The sequence below is a fragment of the Chinchilla lanigera genome, unplaced genomic scaffold (assembly GCF_000276665.1).
Source record: "Chinchilla lanigera isolate Chin_1 unplaced genomic scaffold, ChiLan1.0 scaffold00004, whole genome shotgun sequence".
NCBI classification, from domain to species: Eukaryota; Metazoa; Chordata; class Mammalia; order Rodentia; family Chinchillidae; genus Chinchilla; species Chinchilla lanigera.
In genome coordinates, this window is record NW_004955405.1 from 763,185 (window position 1) to 782,530 (window position 19,346).

The following is a 19,346-nucleotide window of genomic DNA, read 5'->3' on the forward strand; positions in this document are numbered from 1 at the left end:
CCTGGAGTTGGTCTTCACCAGTTCCTCAGGTGCGTCCTGAAGCAAAGCAAGCTCATGCTCCACCCTAACCACCACAGCACAGTTTCTCACACTGAGAACCATTTGCCCAGTGATCTGGACATGTATGAATATTTTTTTCATGAGAAGAACCAAGGGATTGTTTTTTTTACAAAGGAGAGAAAGCATTCTTGATAATGTATGCTTGGAGAAACTGAGGCCAGGACTCCTAGCATGCTGAAGCCTACTGAGAAAACAGATATAAGGTGGGGACGATACCTTTTACTGCCTCAGTAATTGCATGTGAAATAAGCCCATGTGTAATAGACTTAGAGGTTGGTAGATTATCTCAAGAAAAATACAGTGACCACAATGTAAATCTCATAGATCGAGAGAACTCAGCTTGATGTAGCACTGTGACAGATTTTGTGGTGCTGAGAATCAAACTCATGGCCTCACGAGTGCAAGGCAAACACTACCACTGAGCTCCGTTCCCATCTTAAGCCTTCAAAAATCTAATGGGCTGACTTTGATTGATATGTGATTCTTATTATTGAAGGAAGTTCTTTGATTCACCTGTATTCTAGGTTCCTACATCACTACTGAAATTACAAAGGTGGCTTCTAGACATGAGTGCCCAAGCCCAGAGCACACCATGCGCTCACGGCATAACAGCAGTCTCTGCAGCCTGGATAGGGATCTTTCCACAGCTCTGTACGTATACAAAAGAAGGGGTGGCTAGTTTTGGCCAGATCTACCCAACCTCAGCTATTGGGTATTTGGGCAAAGTAGCTGTGATAATCACCTCAAAAGGAGGAAAGGTTTACTTTGTCTCACAGTTCAGAGGTTTTACTCATGGGTGCTGCTGTTTGGGGCTTGTGGCAGCACAGCGCGCATGCTGGGAGCACGTGAGAGGGACGCCTGTTACCATGGCATCCAGGAAGCCAGGAAGTAGGGAAAGACCATGGTTCCCGTCTCGCCTTCAACCACACACCCCAGTGACTTGTCTCCTGAAGGTTCCACCACCTTCCAGTCCCCCACAGGACAGTGAATAAACCATGGCCACGTGGACCTCTGGAGTACATATCCAGCCCTGGCAATAGTGATATCTTAGGCAAAGACTGAAAGGTGATGGCAACTTCTGTTTATGGTTGTATTACATTATTTTTAAGATCCTTTGAATATTTATTTAGTATAACATTGTATTTATTATGTTTAAATTCTTTATTATTTTGAAGCAGCAAGTTTAATAACTTGATTTTTACCATTCATTTATAATCTTACATCCTTTCTTCTCTTATTTAATCAATCAGGTAAGAAAGCCAATAAGAAGTTATCTGATGTGAATGAAATATAGTAATTAAATCTAAAGAAAACTCAATTATTTTATTATTCTGTTCCTTAGATTTTTATTTGGAACATTTTCTACAATAATTTCCAAATGCCATTGTAACAAATACTTTTCCTAAAGTATCTTTATCAAGAGAGCACAGGCAATTAAGATTTCAAAGTTGGAAGAACAAAAATATTCTTTCAACGGCCCTAAAAATAATTTTGCTAATTAGAATGCTAACCAAAATGAAAAATAAATTGATATGCAGTACTATGAGTCTCCATAATAGCTCTCTGGCCAGAAAGCCTCAAATCCCACTGACAGGTAATGAACCACAGAAGCAAGTTCAGTCGGCATAGAGTTCAATCAAAATGAAGAGATCTCAGAACTCATCTCTTTAATGTGCACTTGTGCAAAAATTTAGGGGAATCCACCACCTAAAAAACCCCACAGAGCTACTAAACTCAGAGTGATGCTATTTTCTCCCTACTGCTGCTAGATACCGAGGCAGAGAACATAGCTACAACTTGCTAAAAAACATTGTTGGGTTCGGTAGGCAGAAAGTAGATATAGATATGTATGTAATATCTGTGAGTAGAGTAAACACTAAAATTTGAAGAGGTGGACAGTGTGATGAATCTCATGTGAACGCCTATATTTACCTTTATGTCTAATTGTCCTTCAAATTCAGAAGGAATAACTCTAAACTGGCCATGTTAAAAAAGAAAGAAACAGCTGTTTCTCTTAATAAGAAATACTAGAGGAAAATCTTAGCACCAAATGACAGTCAGTTCTAAGGCATGAAAAGTTTACTAAAATACATAATTTAAGTTTAAATATAGATTATTTTATTCCTGTTTAAAAGTATACATTTTTTTATCTTTCCAAATGTATTATATATCATCTAAGTGGTAAAGAAGAACAAAACAAAATAGCTACAAGATCAAATATTTGCTCATTTTTCTCCAAGTCAATTTGATTAATTTATAGAAAATAATTTTGAATTGATTTCATAGACTCTCATAAACTGTATCATTTGTTCAACAACAAAAATATACATACAGGAAGAGCTAGATTATCATGTCCATTGAAATGTTTACATTCTGTTCCTCTTGGAGAAAGCATGGTGAAGAGACTCTCAAATACTATAAAGGGGGGCAAGTTCTCCAGAAAACCGAGTAAAAGGATAGAGATGAATTTGTACAAGTGTCGTGGCTGGGGGCGAGGCTCAGAGGTAAAATGCTTGCCTAGCATAGATGAGGCCCTGGGTTTAATTCCCAGCACCACACACACACACACACACACAGACACACACACACACAGCAGAAAAGCCAAAAATTATTTTCAAAAAGTTCTATCTGAAATTAACTCCTCAGTATTTTGCTGTACCCACCCAAAAATGTGTTTATTGTGCTTGTGTGTATATGTGAATTATACATATACAGAAAGTGCCTAAAGTTATGTACTATACTTTTGCAGGGATGCAAATATGTTGTACTTTTAAAATTTCTGAATTTTCAAGCTTTTCTATAATAAGTGTAAATTTCCTTCTTGATTACAAGTAATTTCCCCAAATCTATATATCAAAAACTACTGGGTCAAAATAGCAGGTCATCTTCTAGAATGAATGTGTAGAGCAAAAGAATAATTTTGATATTTTAAATTATAAATCTCTTATTTTAATTGTAGTTTTGTAGAAGAAAGGGCCCCCCAGCCAATCTGTTCGTTGCCTGGGTAACAGGTTCTGTTACAGTTCCTGTTATTTCTGACTCCTAGAAACAGCTGGTTACTGTGATGCATATAGTAAGAACCAATCAGACAGCCAAGTACTCTAGCTCTGTACCTCATGCCCCTTGAAACTCCATAAAAATTTCCCTCCCTGGGCCTTCAAGGCATGACATTTTAAGGAACAATTGATTCTTCATCTGCCTCAAAATCCTGGGTGTCCTTTCGGTGTTTCTGTTGCTGCAATACTTTGGCTTTGTAGCATAGGAGCAAAGTCTCCACGCTGGGAGGTGCTGTCCTTATCATTACACTGAAAGCTATCACAGGCGTGTGTCACCACACCCAGCATTGACTGGGACTCTAATTCGATGTGTGGTCCATTTGGTTCATGCTGCTTCAGCTGCTGACCGCATTGTTACTGTCTGTCTCAGCTGATGAGCAAGTGAGGCAAAGCTGGTGTCTAATGGTTACATCACCCTTTCTATAAAGAATAAAGAGCCAGCCAGTAGGGCTTTGCCTTGAAAATTTCTTGCCAAAGTGAATTAAAAAGTAAACATTAAATATGGTGAATTACATAATGAAACACTAAATACAGTTCAGTTCTTACAGGATATCGTTAACGTTCTCCATACACTAGCCACTAAACAATTCTACATAGATTAGATATATAAATTCCCTAGTCTATATTCTTCTGGTTTATTATTATTAGAATTCTTTTTTATTTTATTAGTATGTGTTTCCAGTGCATAAAGTTTACATTCATTTTATGGAATAGGTACGTGTATATAACCCAGCTGCATTTGAGTCTTTTGTTTTGTTTTGTTTTTTGTTTGCTTTTCTTTTTGAGATAAGATCTCTCAATATAGTTCAGTCTGGCCTTGAACTTGTTTATACAGTCCAGTCTGGCCTCAAACTCACGGAGATCCTCCTGCCTCAGCCTCCCACGTGCTGAGAATTACAAGCCTGCACCACCACTCCTGGCATTGACTGTTTTTAATCCCTTTCCCTTTCCCATCTACCACCCTCCCTCCTTCTTTAACTCCTTTTCACAATTTTTATTTTCATTGTTCTTATTATTATTAGTTCATGTGTATGACACATAATGATTACTTTCATTGTGGGTATTTGGTACATGGAAGTAACACATTCTAAATCTTTTTAGTCCCCCACTTCTCATCCTCCTGGACCCCTTTCCGTTTCCAAAAGATCTATCTACTTGTTTCCTTCTATCAATCCTTTGTTTGTTTTTTATTTGTACTTTGCCTCACTCAAATGAGAATGCATGGTATTTAAGCTTGTGTGTCTGATTTATTTCACTTAATAGTGTATTTCCAGGGGCATCCATTTTCTTACAAATGTCTCATATTTGTCCTTCTTTATAGCCAAATAGTATTCCATTATGTATAGACAACACATTTTATTTATCCATTTGTCTGTTGATGGTCGTAGTGGCTGCTTTCCAGATTTAGCTATGATGAATTTTGCTGTTATAAACATTGGTATGCATGTACTGCTATAATACGATGTCTTCAGCTCTTTGGGGAAGAGAGATAGAAGAGGAATACATATAGCAGTTAATTGTCTGCAAAAGAACATAACATTCTTCCTAAAATTATCAGTGTGGTATATTTTCCAATAACATTTTCCAATAAAGTTCAATCTATTTCCTGTTTTATTTTAATACTTAAGGACTATTTAAAAGTTTTTTAAAGGGGTTTCTGTAACTATAATTAACAAATTTTATAACCAAGTATTATTACCTCATTTTTACTATTGCATCAATAAATATATATGAGAATTTGTATTTTATATCAACTGATAAAATTTCATCAGAAAAAGATTTTTACACCACATTACATATGTTTAAAAGTAAATAATGAACCATGATTTGGATAACTGGTGCACTTCTCTGACAGCCACTCTGTGCATTCAGTTCTAAATGATTGTTTAACTTTTTTTTTAGTAGTTTGACCGGGGACAGTTTAAAAAGACAACCATATTCACCTTGATCATTGGCCGGGCCTTACAGAAATGCTAGATCCACACAGTTCAGTGTTGTAGTTATATCAGGCAATAGCTGTGTGATAACCATGACCTGCTTTCAGAAGACTGAGTACAGAGTGAATGGAAAAATCTCATTCCATTGCAAGTGGCCTGGGGCACATCTGGTGAAAAGTATCTCCTGTCTTGCTTTGTCGCTTTGTGTCTTGCCCTCTGACCTATTTGGTTCGTGTGGGAATGTGACTTTTGCTGGACTATGACAACTTTGAAAGAATCTATAAATATCTTTGATGAACACTGAATACTGATATCAAAATTACTGAAAAGTCTAAACACCACCTGGTCTGAATTTATATCTCAAATTATGTTTGTTTGGCCGAGGCTATGCTTTTTCACTCTTAACTATAGAAATTTCAACTTCTTTTTTGCATTGCTCAGATGTTATAGTAAAGTGCAAGGACTTCTCTTCATTTTTTCTAAACAAATGTATATATTTAAGGTATATAGCATGGAGTTATGCAATGCACAGAGAACAGTAGATCACCATTGTGAAGCAAATTATCACACCCGTCATCTTTTCTAGTTGTCTATTATTTTTGTTTTTGTGTCATGAATGACAAGTGAATCTATTCATTTCTTAGGAATCCCAAATACCCCAATTTTATAGTCCTCATCTTGTAAACTAGATTTCTGGACTCTTTAGGCTGGCCATCTGCTGCTTTGTATCCTCACTGTACCTCCCCATTCATCCTGCCCCTTGTAACCACCTTTTTGATCTCTATCTCTATATGTTTAATTATTTTAGATTCCACATGTGTGCCCATATGATATTTTCTTTTTCTGTTGGACTTATTTCACTTAGCATATCCTCCTTGAGGCTCATTTACATTGTTGACAGTAGTAAGATCTCATTCTTTTTTAAGGCCGAATAATATTATATTTTTAGGAATCATATCGTGTTCTGTATCTCTTTGTCCACTGACGGACACTGCAGTGGTTTCCCCATCCTGGCTGTTGTAAATAACATTAGCTAGCAGATGCTCCTCTTTGCATTGTGTCCTCACAAGTCCCTCCTGTGTGCACATGTGGAGAGAGAGTTCTGACGCTCCCATGCATTTTCACAAGGACACAAGTCCTTTTGTTTTTAATTACCCGCCTAAAGACCGTATCTCCACATATACTTACCCTGGGGTTTATGAATGTGAATCTTGGGAAATGCACTGCAGGAAAGACAGCCTCTTTACCAAATGGAACAACTTGCTGCACACATGGGAAAGAGAATATGGGCCCGTATCTCTAACCATGTACAAAAATAAACCCAAAATGGGTCCAGGATTTAAATATTAAAGTAGAAGCCCTAAACCTGTTGGAAGATAAAATAGGTAAAACTCTTGAAAGCTTGGGGATAAGTAAAGAGTTTTGGAACAGAAAACCAACTGCACAAGAAATATCATCAATAATCAAAGCATGGGATTATATGAAAGTGAAATTCTTCTGTACGCCAACAGAAACAAGTAACAGGGTGTTATGGTTTATGTCTATGTGTCCCCTCCAAAGCCTTATGCGACCATGGGGCAGGCTTTTAGAGTTTGATTATTATGGGTATGAGAGCTACACCCGCCCTGGGGTGCATAGTTTGCATATGTAAGGGAGAGGAAAAGGGTGCTTGAGGACATTCCTCCGACATTCCTCCGCCATTCAGCCCTGGTGTGTGCTTGTGCCTTAGCTGTGTTCTGCCGCCCTGAGAGTGAGCTCTCCCCCATGTGCCACTCTGCCTTATAATCTGCCAAGTACGGGCTGAAACCTCCACGAACTGTAAGTGAAATAAACCTTTCTTTCCTTAATTTTGGGCATCAGGTATTTTGTCCCAGCAGCTAGAGAAAAAAGTAACCAAGACACAGGGTGAAAGTACGACCTACAGAATGGGGAAGAAATTCTGCCAGCTCCTCCTCAGACAGAGGACCAGTACCTAAAATATATAAAGAACTTAAAAATCTAGACACCCCAAACAAAAGACCCATTCAAATGAGCAATTGAAATGAATAGATAATTTTCAGAAGTGCAAATGACCAATAAATGCATTAAAAATATATACCATCTCTGCCCATTAGAGAAATGCAAATGAAAGCAAACCAAGATTCCAGCTTACCCTGAAAAGAATGGCCATCATGAAGAAATCAAACAATAATAAATGCTGCTGAGGCAGCTGGGGGAAAGGGGCCCTTCTACATTGTTGATATGTAAAACTACCACAGCTACTATAGGGATCATTATGGAGATTTCTCAAAAAAACTAAAATTAGAAATGTCATTTGACGCAGCTATTCTCCGTCTAGGTATCTTCTAAAAAAGTTAAACATATGCTGCTGTAATACATGCATATCCATATTTATAGCAGCATAATTCATAATAGCTAATTCTGGGAAGCAGCCTATACATCTGCCAACAGATGAATGGATAAAGAAAGCATAACAGTTGTACACAATGGAGTACTACTCTGCCATAAAGAAGAATAAAATTGATTCATTTGTGGGAAAATAGATGCACCAGAAGCTATAATATTAAGTGAAATAAATCAAATACACAAGTTTAAATACCACATGGTTTCTTTTATATGAGAAACTCAAAGTATAAACAATTTAAAGGGCATAATAAAGTATTATTAGGAATACTATTGGGAAATAGGTAATCTTTGGAAATAGGAGATATCTTAATATTAGGAAATACTATTAGGATTATTGGGAAATAGGAAGATCATTTGCAAATAGGAAGGAGATCTAGGGGTGAAAGGAGGGGAAAGAAAGAGGAGGGAGGCCAGAGGAATAAAAAATTAAGATGTGGCTATACACACAAACCAATTCCCCACTGTAAGTGCAATTATTACATTCAGCAAAGATGCACTAATAACAATATTTTAAAGGAAGGTTGGAGACACATAATTTAGTCCACAGGGGTGGAGAGCAGAGAGAGGGCTTATGGCTGAGAATTTATTTAATATGAAACCAAGGAAATTACAAAAGCAGAAAGTACAATTTTTCTAATTCACAATCATTTACTAACTTTCTGTTCTCCACAGGAATATTATTTAAATGTTTGTCCCACATTGTTGTGTTTTATTTCACCATTTGCAAATAATAGACCTTTACTAATATTATTTTTAATTTCATGTAATGAGAAAAAATTGTAATTTTATCAAGAGGCTTTCTTATTGCCTTTTTGTAACTGGCATAAACATCTACATATAATTGCAAAAAGGATTTTTGCTGTCTTATTTTAAAATGATAATTTCTATTAGTGCTTATGACTATTACACCTACCTCCAGAAGCTATGGTATGTCACATATTGCCAGCCAAAGGTCTCATGGTCGTGTGGAAAATGTTTGATTTTAATGAAAAGCTGGACAATCATTATGCTGACTGCTGATTGCTTAGCTTGACTAGGGAAAGCAGCAGCTTTATGCAACTTGAATGAGTGCTTTTTGGACCCACTCTTAATTTCAAGTTGTCTATGGGGGCTCCTTTACCTGGATAGCAATATCTCTGCATGAAGCATGGGCACTAGAGTCATAGCCAGGTGGGTCCCATTGCTACACTGGAAGATGTTGACTGCCCAGCTTCAGTCTCTGCTACTTGGAAAACTTTCCCATTATGTTGTAGGAGCAATATAGTGCCTCACCTGTTAGATGTCAAGTGTTACTGGTCCCACAATATCAAAGAATGAATTTGTGAACCAAAGGAAGAAGTTAGGAGAGTTTTACTGGAAATAAGGAGAGAAGAGCTCCTGGATTTCTAGGAGGGGTCCTGAATGGGTGGCCATCAAAATCCCTTTTGGGGGTAATTTATACAGCAAAGTTATGTGGGTACAACATGGGCCAAGCTACAATCTATCTATGTGATCACAAGAGTAGCCACTTAGCAAATACTGATCCATTAGGAAATGAGTCACATAGCAAGGGGACATGGAAAGGACAAAGGCATTTTTGGGAAGGGATGGGCCCAGGTGATCTGGTCACCCACTGGGTGACTGATGCCTATCTGGATTTATTGAGCAGGCGGTGCAAATTACAGAATAATTCTAAGCTATTTATTGTTCATCACTTAGGGAGGCATGCAGGCCTAGCCATGTGTCTTCATCTTGAGTCCTGGCCTTCTTCAGATTTACCTCTAGCCACAATTCTGCTTAATTTCTTTCTTGCTTTTTCTTTCTTTCTTTCTTTCTTTCTTTCTTTCTTTCTTTCTTTCTTTCTTTCTTTCTTTCTTTTTCTTTCTCTTTCTTTCTTTCTCTCCCTGTCTCTGTCTCTCTTTCTTCTTTCCTTTTCTTTCAGCTTATTTTTTTCTGATTTATTTATTTATTTATTTATTTTTTGCCTACGTCCTCGCTGACTGTATATTAATTTCCATCTAAGTTAGCTGCCTATAACATTTTGACAAGAAAACTGAGTCTTCCTTGTTCTGACCCACACTTTCTAAATTTCTTCATGCACTTAATAAGAATTATCTTTAGCAGTTGATGGAGATAAAGTTACTACATTAGTTCATTAAACATTTTCTTCTTATTAAATGTTTACTTTTTTAGCTGTACAAAACAAAGTAAACTTTATCATCACTAATTAGTTCAAAATTATGAAGTGATTTTTTTTTCTTCAAGTGTTAATTTGTATCTTTAATGGTGACTTAATGACTAGGATTATCAAATCTTGATTCCTTAAACAGTTGATATTTTTAATATCTTTTTTGCCATGTAAACTTTAACTTTCAACCCTGATGATCATGGACTGAGGGAATAGATTTTTACATTTTTAAAACTAAATTCCTAAATAATTTTGAAAAGAAAGTTAGAGTTTCCCATATTAGAACCATGAGATTTAAACCTTTTATCTGAAAAACAATATGGGTCTTCAGCATTCTCTAATTTGAGATTTATTTGGTTTCTAATCAATTTTATGGTTATGGATCTTGAAAATGGTAGTGATTATATCTGGGGATTGCAGTGAAGAGAATATTAATGAAAAACCATATTATTTTTAAACTGATACATTAAATTCTCCATAATTGGGTTCATTGAACAATGAAAGTATCTTAAGGGTTTAAAGACTTAAAGATAATTACTGAGGAACCTGAGTCTGCAAGGTGAAGTCAAATCCAAATGATACATGGCAAGCCTATCTTGTAAATAACTATTTATTGACATGATTTTTATAGAAAACTTATGATTGTGTTTGAAATCTCCAATACATTAATATATAAACTAACCTTTTGTTTGGGATATGTTATTGCCATCTAAATTAGCTGTTTTACTTGTATGCATAATTATGGGTTCATAGTGTAAGATGCACTGTCCAACTCTTCCTTCTCACTGGTTACTCCTCCAACTGACAAATCCACCAAGCAGTTCGCAGCCTGCCCCCAGGAAACAGAAGCCCTCAACGCTGGCTGTGCGAGAGGCAGCAGCAGATCTTTCAATCTCCCGCTAACTTATTCTAGAAGTGAGCATTTCTTACACAACAACGCTTTAAAAATTGCTCAACATCTTTTAAATTCAATATCAACTTTTTTTCCATGGATGAAAATATTTTTTAAAAAGTTAGAGAAAGCTGTGAATACACTATGAAAAAATTCTTTTTTGTCAACTCAAATATGGCTAAATTTCAAAGCCTTCAGTTAATTATCAAGATGGTCAAAGGTGGCCATTTATTTTGGTAAAAAGGATTTATTCAAAATTAGCTTTTAGCATATGCAAGGGCCGTGTTCTCAAATCAGCACCTCACTTGTGCAGGTGTGCAAGGGTATTTTGTAACAGGAATGGAGGGCAGGGAGAACACGAAGATCGCTTCTAGCCCCTCGGCTCATTCTCCGCTTTCTTGCGGCTGGAAAGGGCTGGACTCCCAGGACTGGCATCTGCATATTCTGTCATTCTTTTGGGCTGAAGATTGGAAGGCTATTGATTATATGCTAAGCAGGATGAAGTTTGGAGAGTTGCTTATCCCTAAAAGTAAAACATCTAACTTTTGCAGTCCCGCTTTGCAGAGCTGGTTACAGTAGCACCATTCAATGGAAATCACTGTTTGTTTGGGATCAGGGCTGTAATTCAAGCTGTCACTCAGCCATTATATGAGGTGAAAAGCAGTAAATGGAATTAGGTGTGATTTGAATTTCCACCAATTTAAAATTTGCACAACTGTCTTCATGACAAAAATTGAACCAGCAGATGGCATTATTTATTTTGGTGAGAATAGTACACTTTCAGTGTATTTGTAAAAATAAACAAATAATTGTTGAATGTAAAAATGAATGGAATCTCTCACATATTATTTTGTTTCTTCCAAATGATTTATGTTCAATACAGAAAGAGACAGAAAATCAACAGAGATGCCCTCGTTTGAGAATGGACAAGCGTACTTGCTTCCGGGGCTTTGTAGGAGTTTTTCAAACAGTGGTGGTGAAGAGAGGCATACATTTAGAAAGTTTAGTTCCAGGACTTTATTGCTACCCTCCAAAATATAAAATTTGTGCATAAATATAAATCAACGTGTACATATATGTTTTTAAAGTGCATCTCAGTCACTGTTACACAGGAATTGCTTTCCCTAAGATCGACACAGGAAGCGTAGGTACCGAGGACCTCTGCCTGCCTTGGAACATGAATAACGACACAGTTAACTTAGAAGTGAAAATTACAAAGACCGAGTCATTTTGAGAAGCAAGACAAGAATCTTTGTGGACTGGAGATGAAAATGAAAAACAGTGATAGATGAAGCAGAATCTTCAGACTTGCTGGTTTCTGGGGCCAGAAGCAGCCCTAACACCACAGTCAGGGGATTTTGAGCCTGTGAGATGATAAAAACAAAATCAATCTCTGGTGGGTTAGGGCAGAAAATCTTGCACACACTGCCTGAAACCAAAGAGCCCCGTCAAAATGGAAGAAGGCTTAAAGACCTAGCCACCCCTGTGGGCCCGGCCTAGGTAGAGGAAACAGGGAGAAGTCTCCTAGTTGCCACCCCAGCCCGGTTGCCGCTGCCCTGAGCCAGGCTGCTCAGAGGACTGTTACCACCTCTCACTGTGGCTCCGCAGCCAGAATTGCTGGCATTGTGCTGGTTGCTAGGAAGAGGCAGCAGCAAAGATAAAACCTCCAGGTCAGAGAGGGTGGAACTGACATGGAAATTTCCAGTCAATATTAGCCTCCAAACAAACATTCCTGACTATGTGAGGTAAATTTAACAAGGGTAGCCAACACACAATTTAAATAAGAACAATTCTATTCTACTTTCATAAGAAAAAAAAACAAGGTTCAAAATTATGATTAAATATGTGCCTATTGTGAATAAAAATAAGGGACTTAATCCTGGCACTTCTGAGGGCTTTTGAGGTAGATTAATGCTGGGGAAAACTGGATATCAAAGTGGGCAGGATATGGCTAAGGTCATGAAGACCCATGGCTAAAATGTTGAGTGAGATGTTTCCTAAAAGGAAAGGACATGTGCAGGACATGGGATCCAAAATAATGCCAGACTTGGGACTGCTACGCACTGTGGATCAATCAGAAAAGTGCTATCTTCAGTCCTTCATTTGAATCTTGTGATGTCTGCAGGACCAATCAGAAGGTGCTAGTGTCAATCCCTCAGTTACACACAGGCACAACCAGTCAACGGCACTGTTTCTGATCCTTCATGTACATCTGGTGAGAGGCCAAACACACCTTTGTCCCTAAGGCAGTTTGTATCTGGCCTGAGGCCAGGTTTGCTTCTGTTAGGATAAACATCCCAATTCCTTGTTTGTGTGAGGTGAATGGAAGTCAGTCTAGGCATATGGATACCACAGACCCCTATCCCTCACCCTTGGGGCCACTGGAAGCCTTTCCGCTGGCTCACTCACCCTGTGGAGCACCCTTCTTTTCCACCTTCACTAAATGGATGAGCTCCAGGCCTTTTCTCAGTGTCTTATCCAATCTTTTGTTCAGGAAACCTAGGATCTGGAACCAATGCCCCAGGAAGCACCATCCAGTGTCAGTACGAAGGAAAAATGTAAACTATAAAAGTAATGATAGATGTTAGAGTGAGTTAGTGGGTAAAACCAATGTTCTTGCCTCACTTCAGAGGAAGAAAGGGATAAGGAATAATTTTATGTAACACAGGAAAAACAGGGAGTTCTGAAGTACAGAATAAAGACGGAAAATAAGGACAACTATAGAACTACATAGGAAGAAAAAGGGAAAAGAAATGAAAAGAAAGGACTTGAAACAGCGACCACCCTTCAAAGGAGGGAAACCACGATTGAAGCAGGGAAAAGGGCTCCGAGTTATATCTTAACATTTACACCTCAAAACCAGGAAAATGTGATGTAAACATGCCACAATGTTAATGTGGTGGCATGTGCATAATTATTCTTTTTATGATACTTTATATTTTCAGAGAATAGAAACATTCCAAAATGTAAAATACCAAGGGAAAATGAAAAGGAAGGAAGATAACATCTCAATACAGATTCATTAATTTTCCCTTTCTCGGGCCCTATTAGTAAAGATATGAAGCAGAGCTTAGAGTTAATATCCTAGAGATTCCCAGAAAACAGTTTTCCTTAGAAAAACAGAGAAACAAAACTTGCTCAGGGTTTTTTTTTTTTTTTTTTGATATATTTTCTGCTTGTTCTGATTGTTGGATTCCTTAATCCTGTGTTTCTTTTACATTTGTTTCAAATAATTAAGCATTTTTACCATGCAGTCTGTGCTACAAACACAAGATCACCTGCCCACATGAGTGCAAATGAGGAATCTTTGTTTAGCCCTAGATTTTCCTCAGGGAATAACACTGGAGGTCTTGCAGTTGTGCATTTTGTGTTTGTATGAACCGAAAATTCTATCTGGATTATTTGCAGCACTTGAAAACATATCTAAATTAGAAATTTTACTAATGAAGACCAGTTATCTTTTCCTCAAAGTAAAAAGCTTGTATGATGTGGGTAATTAGCTTGAAATATAAGTACATTTAAAGTAGGGCACATTAAAGAATATCAGATGATTATTCTTAGGTAGGGGATCTTTTCCCAATACTACACAATCTCTATTTCTCACATAAACAAGATTTTTCAAGAAAAGATTCTAATCGCAGAAAAACCAGTCAATGGTTCTCCCATGGAAGGGAAATCTACCTTGTTTATATGCACAGCCAGCCACCATTTACCCTTGGGCCCTAGATAAAGTACAAAAAGAAAAGAAAAGAAAAGAAAAGAAAAGAAAAGTTACAGAAAAGCTTCTAAAACCAATAAGTTTAAAAGGCCTGATTGGACAAAAATTAACCCAAGTAAATAAATAGATTTAAAGCCATCAGCAGCCTGACTGAGGAAGACAGGCTAAACACATGCTTTCCCTCCATATCCTGCCAGTAATTCTCCTGAGTAACAGAAAGAAAATATATATAAAGAATGAACCTGCAAATCAAGACTGGATTTCAACAATAGGCCAGGAGTTGTTTAAAAGAAACCTAGAAGCTAGAAAGTAGACAGGATCTGATGGCAAATAAACAAGGCTAGAGAGAACCAGAGTAGAACATATACACATGTAGGGATTGGATGGGAAAGGGCAGTCTATCCCACAAACCCCCGAGAAAGCCCAAATTCAGAATAAACAAAAACACAGGCTGGAAGGATTTCTGGCGCAGCCGTGAAGCCTGGTCCTGCTCATGACTGCGGAGTGACCCACAGTGACTGCAGCGAGGACAGGTGGCCGCATGCATCACTGTGGTGCAGGAGAAAATGCAGAGGGAAAGGGAAAGAAACTAATCAAAGAATCAGAAAAAATATGTGTCTAGATTTAGCAACTACATAGTGTCAAATAGGATCACTGTGAAAGAGATATATTTTGATATATTGTAGAGAAACAATAATCGCTAAAGAATTATTTTCCTAGGGCTATCAAAACAAATCATCATCACCAAGAATGGATTTCAACAATAGGCCAGCGCTGTCTTAACACAGCGGAAGTTTATTCTTTCACAGGTAGAATGACTATGTGTCTGAAACCAGGAAGTTGATGTGGTCTCATTCCCTCTAGAGGCTCCAAGAGAGCATCTCTCTTGCTTTGTTCTAGTTTCTGTTGGCTGTCTGAAATTCTTGGTGTTCCTTCGCTGTGTGTATCACTCCCGTCTCTGCCTCTGGCAGCACGCAGCGCTCCTTCTGAGGTGTCTTCTCCACATTTTCCTCTTTCTAGGATGCCAATGTTTGGATTAAGGTCTGGCCTACGCCACTATGACCCCATTTTAATGACTGTGTCTGCAAAAACCCTCTTTCCAAATAGGTCACATTTGTACCCCAATGTAGGACTTGAATGTCCCCAAACACGGTGGTAGCAGTGGTAGTTTTGGGGAAGGTGTGGGCATAACTCAACACTCAAGAATAAACGCAACATCTAACTTTTTGAGAATGACCATCAACGTCAAATAATATGGTATTAAGACAAATGAAGCAAAACCTAACAGAAAAATAATGGTAATTTAACAAATTCTTGTTTTAATGTAGTATAAAAGATACTTTTCTCATAAACCAGCAGATTAATCAAGTACAAATGAGTTAGAAAATGAAAGATTGAATAAGGCCATCAAGAAATTTGAAATGTTTAAATATCTCTACATTATCATCAAAATTTAACAAAATATGTGCGGTACTCATACAGACAAAATTATAAAATATTGATGAAAGAAATGGAAGAAGACCTAAATAAATGGGAAAATAAACTATGTTAGTAGGTGGCAGACTCAGTATTGGTAGGATTAACTTCTAGCAATATGAACACTTATTAATAAGAATGGTTAACATTAAATAAGCCAAGGAGTTCAGAAGAACGCTTTAACCATATATAGTTTAAGGAGACTCAACAGGTATATAAGGAAAACTAAAAAAACTTTAAAAAATGATCTGAATAATAAAAACCAATGCTATTTAAAAGGATCATTGGATAATGTGATAATGGATGGATAATGTGGATAATGTGATGAACAGCGAAAGGAAACTGGATTGTACATTACTAACGTGAAAGGGACATTGGTATTGATATAGAGTTGTATATTTAAATACAAAATTATTTTCATATATTTTGCATGCTTAATTTGATAATCTAAATTAAAAGGATGAAATTATAAAGTACTAGTTGCTAAAGAGATAGAAAAAGTCAGTGTTTCAATAATTATAGGTAAGAATTACATATGTTAAGTATTATTGAAATTCTTTTCTTTTCACTTTCCTTTTTTATGGGAAAAGGGTAAAATAAAATTTCATAACAAAGTAATAGGAGAATAACAATAGTTAAATACATTGCATGTTGTTATCTTTAAAGTAGTTGCTCAGAGTACAAGATATGGGCACAAAATTTGTCCAATCCATATTAGCACAAATCTTCCTTTTCAATGAACTAAGAGACGCTAAGAGTATAACAGACTTGTATTTTTTCCCTTCCATGCTTTATCAATATTCTTATAATAACATTATAATATTTCCAATTTAAAATTAATATTCTGAAGCCCAGGAATTTGAAGTTACTTGCTTATGCAATATAAATATTAGAAAAGTAGGAAAAACAGGTAGAAATCCACCTATAAAGTTCATGCTACTAAATACTAGATTATGTAGCTCAAATAAAAGCTTGGTTTCATCCCTGCCATAAATAGATTTTGAGCTATAATTTAGAAAACACCTTTGCAAGCTATAATAGAGAAAAAAACAAAATCTTCTTGTTTATACAGATGCAGTGCAATTTCCCTACTATGACCTACTTACCTCCATTCAAGAAAATCTTAAGGATAAACCATTCATTGATTTGATAAGTGTTTATTAGATATCTATTTACTCATCAAGCAAAATGGATACACAAAAATCACAATTCTTGTCCAAAGGAACTCTTAGTTACACAATTTATATGTATATATAAGGATAGCTGGAATAGGTGTATTGCTGATGTCTATGATTTATTGAAAGGAGCAGCTGATGCTTGAAATTTTCTTTTCTCTTGACCAGTTTTGCATGATTGAATTTGGTAATCAGAATGACTGATCTGAACACAGCAATATGCAGTGTAAGAACCATTGTTTTTGTTTTCGTCTTTGTTTTTGTTTTTCCAGTACTGGGAATCAAACTCACGACCTCAAGCTTGCCAGGCAGGTGTTGTGCCACTGAGCTAAATCCCCAGCCCCAAGAACGATTGCTGAACTTCTGCCATCTTCTATGGTGAAGCTCTGCATCGTTTCCAATGTTGTTGATTTTTTATTACTTGTTACTGTCTTTGTTCGATCAATCTTATATTCATATGTCTGGTGGACTGAGCAACTTCACTGAAGATAACAGTATGCAACGTAGCAACCAGTGTTAATTCTTATCATTTTGTTTTAAAGTCAGGTATCATTTTCGTTGTTTTTGTGTTGTTTTAGTTTTGTCTTCATTGTTGTTTTGTTAGTTTTTTTATTTTTTAAAATAAAAGAGTCAATTTAGTATCTCTGTTCTACATTATTTTATAATACTAAAGCATGATAAAATGGCAACAATAGGAACAAAGTTCAATAAGAGGACAGAAAGAATGCTCCATGTCAAAATTAAGAAATAGCCATGAGGGCTGGGGATATAGCTCAGTGGCATAAGCGCCTGCCTGGCAAGCACAAGGTCCTGAGTTTGACCCCTGGTACTGCACAAAAAAAAAAAAAAAAAAAAAAATAACCATCATTTGGCAATCACCTACTTGAGTACTAGACAAAATATTATGATGATGGTTAAAAACATCAGAAAACTCTGAAAGCATCTAAAAATTATTGAGCATGCCAACACATCGGTCACAATGGCAAAAACTGTCACTGGTGAAAACTGTAAATTGGAAATTGTCATTTTCTTTCAATTTAATATTAGAACTAATTTGCAACTCAGACTGGCTTGCCAACTGTTTACCTGAAACACTTTATATATGTTAACACACTAATCTTTACAATAGTGTTAGAAGGAAGGTGTTTGTTTTACTCATTCTGTACATGAGGCTTCTGAAGTACAGGGATTTAAATTATATTTTTCTAAAGAACGTAACTACAGCCAGCAGAAAAACAGCAAATGAATCCCTGGCAATTCTTCCCGGGTGTTTGAGATGTCGGCAGTGGGGGCAGCACAGCCAGCTGATACTATTTTAGACTAACAAGGCCACAGCTTTAAAAGTATGGGAAGGAGAGGCAGAGTGCTCGCGTGGAGTGACAACCTGACTGGACAGAACTGGACACCTAGATTGCAATTAGAAAAGATGGGCATTACAGATAACATGCATACTGTGGGAAAGGACTTGCCTTTTAATAAGAGCCCTTGATTCAGAAAGCGAGAAACTAAGGGGTAGCGGGCAGAGAAATGACAAACAGAGGCTAACCAGGGACAGGGACAGAAAATGCCCTGCAGACCTCAGGGCATTCCTAGGGTTTTGTTGGTTGTCCTTTCCTCAGTGAGCACAGTGTAACTTTGTGTTAAAGACATTCTGTCATGTGCGGCTCTACACTTAGGCTTTGAATAAGGCTATGATAAAGGCAATTTTTTTTCTAGAAGGAAGTGATTATCTGAGAAAGTTATATTCAGCCAGCGGTCCTCAAATTTTGAGGATTGGTTGGAGTGAGATGATAGGGAGAGTTTCTGGGGGGCAGAGCATTGGCGAATCCCTGTCACTGCGGCAGGGAATAGGACACAAAGGGCTTGGGAAAGGCCAGTGGGGTTTCAGGGTTTCCCACTGGCGTGGGCCACCATAAAGACAAAACGGGCCCAAGTCAGTGGGAACCTCACTTGATTAGAAGGCCTACAGGCAGGATTCCTGCCTTTAGTGATCCTGAGGATATCGTTTAACAACGAGTTTGTTCTGAGATCAAATTTGAAATATTCAGAAGCCTATTCCTCCTGAGGATCATGAAGTAGCTTGCTCTCTAATTATTAAATTCCCTATGATACAATCTAATATTTTCAGGCTGCCTCTACTTTCAGAGTAAGAGCTAGACACAAAGGGGTAGAAAACTCTTGCCCTGAGGTCTCCTTTTCCAAGTCATCTAACTTTCTCTCTCAGAGCCACTCCACCAAGTGTCTGGAATTCTCATGCTGCCTCTCCAGGGTTCCTAGCCACCATGAACACACTACTGGCTCCTTGTCTATTGCCTTGCTACTCACCTCAGGGTGTCCGAGAATGATAAATATCACCATGTTGTGCCTAGCAGAACTATTTATATTTTAACTACAGTACCTAAAGGCTAAAATGTGTGATGATTGACAAGTGAATCTTTTTTTTTTTTTTTTTTTTTTTT

The 19,346-nt window shown here is 37.2% G+C and overlaps 1 long non-coding RNA gene across 1 annotated transcript in view; it reads left to right on the forward strand.

Moving 5' to 3' along the window:
- The first annotated feature begins 957 nt into the window (after nucleotides 1-957).
- The window catches only part of LOC102007399, a 40,148-nt gene continuing 21,759 nt past the window's right edge, over nucleotides 958-19,346 (forward strand). Inside the window, exon 1 of the long non-coding RNA XR_259356.1 lies at nucleotides 958-1,125. This is a non-coding gene — a long non-coding RNA (uncharacterized LOC102007399). The remainder of the gene's footprint in view (nucleotides 1,126-19,346) is intronic.